The sequence below is a fragment of the Crocodylus porosus genome, unplaced genomic scaffold, assembly GCF_001723895.1.
Source record: "Crocodylus porosus isolate Cpor-Errol unplaced genomic scaffold, CroPor_comp1, whole genome shotgun sequence".
NCBI lineage: Eukaryota > Metazoa > Chordata > Crocodylia > Crocodylidae > Crocodylus > Crocodylus porosus.
In genome coordinates this window covers 494,675-499,373 of record NW_017728900.1, presented here as the reverse complement: position 1 = coordinate 499,373, position 4,699 = coordinate 494,675, and the positions used below count along the sequence as shown (strand labels likewise).

General features: G+C 53.0%; 1 protein-coding gene across 2 annotated transcripts in view; it reads left to right on the top strand.

The window, feature by feature from the left end:
* Positions 1–2,171: 2,171 nt before the first annotated feature.
* ACY3 (aminoacylase 3) overlaps positions 2,172–4,699 on the top strand; it is an 11,464-nt gene continuing 8,936 nt past the window's right edge. The window contains exon 1 of one of the 2 annotated variants that reach the window (XM_019556656.1): positions 2,172–2,269. The gene's annotated coding sequence lies outside the window, so the exon portion shown is untranslated. The remainder of the gene's footprint in view (positions 2,270–4,699) is intronic. The other variant, XM_019556655.1, reaches the window with a different exon arrangement.

Sequence of the window (4,699 nt, the reverse complement as noted above, 5' to 3'; positions counted from 1 at the left end):
CCCAGAGTCATGTCATCCAGCCTGTGGGGCTCCCTATGAATCCAACGATTTGGAAGTGGGGGAGCAGTTGCCTCTCTCTTGCTGCCAAATATCTGGGCCTGTGGGGAACCCTGTACAAGGATAGCATGGTCCTGAGCACTAGATCGGGGTGCAGTGTTCTTGGCCCAATCCTGTATTAATATACACATGTAGATGGGCTCACTATGGACTTAGAAAAAGCCTGAGCTATGAATAGTAGGTGCTTAATGCTGGTATACATTCAATAAGCTTATATTAAATCACAAGCAGTGGCCTGGAAAGTAGAGCAAGAGTTTATTTATCAAGCCACTAATATTAAAGCCAAAAACACGTAACAGCTTTTTGGAAAAGCATGAAACAACCACTAAAAGTAACAAATATTTTGCCTTTTTATAACAACTGAGTTGTACATAGTCAGCTAGAATCCTACTGATATAATAATGTGACTTTGTTCACTTGTTATCAGCTTTGGCCATCTTCAAGGGACTTATGTTAAGTTGCTAGCAGGCCACAAAGCCTGTTTCAGAGTGGACCTTTGCAGACATTACAACTGGCCTAGTCAGCAAAGTAAAATAAACAGGAACATGGCAAACAGCGTTCCAAGGTGGTGCAAGAGAGAGAGAGAGAGAAAGTCGTCTTTCCCCCCAAAATATAATCATTTAAAACTTGTAATTGCTCCTTAATACGTGTGTAAGCTTTCAAAACAATCCTGACCACAGACAGGCTGTAGGCTTGTCTCTCTAAAGACTAAACGGTCTTGGACTTTTGGTGACAGACTCATCTCTTGCTTGGGATGAGAAGGGTCCCAGCAAATCCAGGAGGGGAGATCCCTCGTGGGGTGGCTCCCCCTGGAACTGGGGAAAGGTCATACAGCCCTGGGGTGAGGTGCTGTGCCAGGAAGCCAGGTCAACAGAGTGAGAGCTCCTCCAGGTACCCTCCACCAGCTGAGTGTTGGAAGCATGGCGACTGGTGCCTCCCAAGTCTGGGGGGGCACCAGTGGGGCATGACCGGGGGGGGGCAAGGGGGAGGTGAGGGGCCAGCAGCCAGTCACCAAGCACGAAAGTGCCAGCACTTTGCATGTGGCATGGCGGCAGTGACTTCCGCCACTGATGTCCCACCGCTGGACCTAATTTCAGGGGGGGCACTGGCACCTTCAGTGTCCCCCTACCAGCTGGAGCACTCGTTGTCAGGAGGGCCACCAGCGCTCTCTGGGGGGGGCACGTGCCACCCCTATGTATCGCCTATGGTTGGAAGCATTGGACTTACGCTCCTTGGATGCACATCTGCGTGGATACAAGCTGCACCTCTAGTAAGCTCTGCTAAAATCTCTGAATCTCCTGCCTTGAGCAGCATACTTTCTCTACTCAAGAACGGTGTCTGAGAGTGTCAGGAAGGGGCCTGAAGGAGGCCCCCCGTACACAGGTCACCACCAGCCCTGGGGAAACATTCAGTCATATCCCAAGGGCAAGAGTTAAAAATTAAACACAGACTCATGTTGTGCTTCTGACCTTCGGGCACTTCTCACAACTGGGGCCTGGTATGATAGGTGTTATGACTGGAGACAGAGAACTTAAAAGCCTCTGTCAGCCAGCCAGCCCAGCACTTTATCTTCATGCCTGAGGGGTAGGCACGGGCACGATCCTTCTTTGCCTGCTTCAGTCATACCTCCTGTTTCCTCATGACAAGGCGAAGGGGGTGCCCTGAAAACACCAACCTGCTGAGGGGAAGAAGCAGCTCTGCAGCACACGACCAATCCAGGGATGCCCTGCTCCCAAGTACTGCTAAGGCTGAGTAGGAAGAATCAGGCCCCAGCCACAGGGCAGGAGCTCTCCAAGCAGGAGAAGGACAGTGATGGGAAGCATCAAGACCATTTCCCAGTTCCCTGCTCAGCTCATACTGGTGGGCCACTGGGGCAAGCTTGTCTTGTGCCTGAGCCATCGTATCACACCAGGTCTCTCCCTCCTTCTCAGGATTGCAGCATGGCCGGAGCAGCTGAGCTATAGGGCCGATAGAGTCGGGCTGTTCTGATGACCTTTCCCCCGGGACTCAGGGGCCAGGGGCAGCAGGTAGGGAAGGGGAGTTGTGTGTAACCACGTGACGGTGCAGTCACCAGACCTGGCTGTACAAGGTCCGTTCTCAACTCCTCCCTCTCAACTTCCCAGGCACTGTCAGCACACTCCACTTCATAAGCCCTTGGCCTCTGCTCCTGCCTGGAGTTCTGCAAGCCTCTTCCTATTCCCTTAGCAGGAAGGTAAGAGGGTTCCCCGGCAAAGGCCTGAAATGATGCTGACCTTCCTCCCAGACGCCCCTGACAGGATGAGGAAGGTTGCAACCCCTCACTCCACCATCCCCTGGGACATGGCCTGCTCTCCTGCACCATCCAACTCTACACTGCTCCTACTAAACAGGTGGGGAGGGAGGTTGGGATCACTATGCTGCTTTATCCACATGGGGGAGAAGATCTCTGTGGCTATTTGCCCAAGAGTACCCCTGCACTAGGGAGGGTGGAGAGAGGGTGGCTGGAGGGGAACAACCCAGTTTCAGATGGCCCAGGTAATAGGAAGCTAAACTGCACCAGCTTCATCCTCAGTGAAAGAAGGTGAATTACCAGGCATCTGCTCCCATTTAACCCAGTGTAAGAGTGTACCACTGGACAGTAGCCACCAGGCAGCTGATGTGTGGTGAATCCTCACCCCATTTCAGTCAGTCCCGACGCTGCTCTGACCATTGGGGCATCTTTGATGTAGCAATAACTTTCCTCCATTCTTCCTGGTCTTTTGCAATCCCTGTACAGCCCATTTAACCCATGGTAAATTGTGTCCCTACGTGCCTGGGGCATGTTGCATGACGGATACGCCTCCTGAGTCTGGAAGGTGTTCAGAAGACAAAGCAGCCTCCCAAGCCTTTCACCAACAACACCTTCCCTACAGAGACGAGCAAGGGGATGTGCTGCCCCTCCAGCCCATGATCTCAGGGGCAAGTGAAGGAAGAGCGAGATCAGGAAAGCAAGCTCGTCCTACCCTCCTGCCCCTCTGTGGAGGTGCTGGGCTGTGACTCCTATGTTGAGGAAGTCCCTGGCCATTTGACTTGTCTATCTATAGCCTCTCCTTCTGGGGTGTGGAGGCAGAGCCATGCTAGGGTCTTACTATGGGTCCTGAGGCAGGCATTCAAGGTCTATTCTGTACTCATGCCAGAGGCTGCCTCCAGTCAACCCAGCTGTGCATGGGCACCTGCTCATTCAGGTTGGGTGGGCAAAGGCAGGCGAGTCTGATACTGGCCAAAGCCCCGCCTTGTGTCCCTGTGGATACAGGATTGGAGGTGTCTCCACTGCACCAGCGCCATGGGCTGCAGGGTGTGTGGGGCCCTCTGATATCAGAGCAGTCTCCCAGCCATTTCAGAAATGAATGGGCAAAGGAGTGAACGTGGCAGGGTGAACTGGCTGGTGAAGTCACTGGGCACTTCTACATGAGACATTTACTGCAGAGTACACTAATTAACTCCACAGTAAATGTCTCAGCATCTACATGTGCAGGGCTTTTAGGCTAGAGTAAAATATTGAACTCCACAGCACAGTAGTACTTGTATTTACTAGTACTACCCTGCTGTGGATTTTAATATTTTACTCCAGCCTAATAATGTGCACCAATGCATTTTACTCTGCAGCAACACACATGTAGACCCTGACTTGACTGGCTGGGGCATGAGGGTGCTTCAGCGCAGGGAATGCCTGCTGGCTAGTTGCACACTGAAGCACCTTGTGCCCCAGCCAGCCCCTCTGCAGCATGTTGAGCTCAGTCAGAGCAGCACTGGGCTGGCAGGCTGACCTCCCAGGCCCCCTACCAGTCAGAGCTGCTCCAGTGTGCTGCAGTCCCAAGTGCACATGTAAATGTGGCACCCAGAAGCAATAAACTCCAGAGCTATAAGCACCAAAGTTTATTGTGTTGCACTAATATGCACATGTGGACCCACCCACTGATGCCCACCTGCAACAGCCAGCCTGCACAGAGTGACACCGAGCTAGATGCCCTGGCTCCTGAGACAGGCTGGGGTGATTGACCCAGAGACCCCAGCCTGGCCCCACAGAGAGAATGACAGGGACACCCAGCATGGAAACCCAGGAGAGGGCAATGTCACGGATTGCAGGCACACAGCCAGAACTACGGTTCCCAGCATGCTGCAGGGGAAAGGGGAAGGAAGGCAGGCGGAAGCTGGGGTTTTGCCGCGAAAAAGGAACAGGAAAGAGAGAGGGAACAGGAGCAGTGACAGCTGCAGCTGGGGAGTTATGTGGCAGAGACCCAGGATCCGTGGTGGGGCTGACTTGGCAGGGCTCCAGTGGGCAGCCTGAGTGTGCAGAGGGGCTGACTCTGTGAGCCTCTGGGGCAGCACTCAGACTTAGCCCTTGGGTGCCCAGTAACCTGGTGCACCAAGGACTAGAGACCGGTTTGAGGCCCCCCTGGAGTTGAGGGAGAGCTCAAGCGTTCCTCAGTGTAAATATTCCATGGTTAGTGTTGCTTTCTGGTTACTTGCTATCTGTTGCTGATAGTTTCTCCTGGGCGGCTGCCTATTGCCTGTTATGTTTACGCCAAGTGCATGTGCCTTCGTGCTTACTCACCTGTTACATATATCTTACATGCATGTGCCCTAATATACTCACCCATGTGTTCCTAACCTCCTAAGCCTG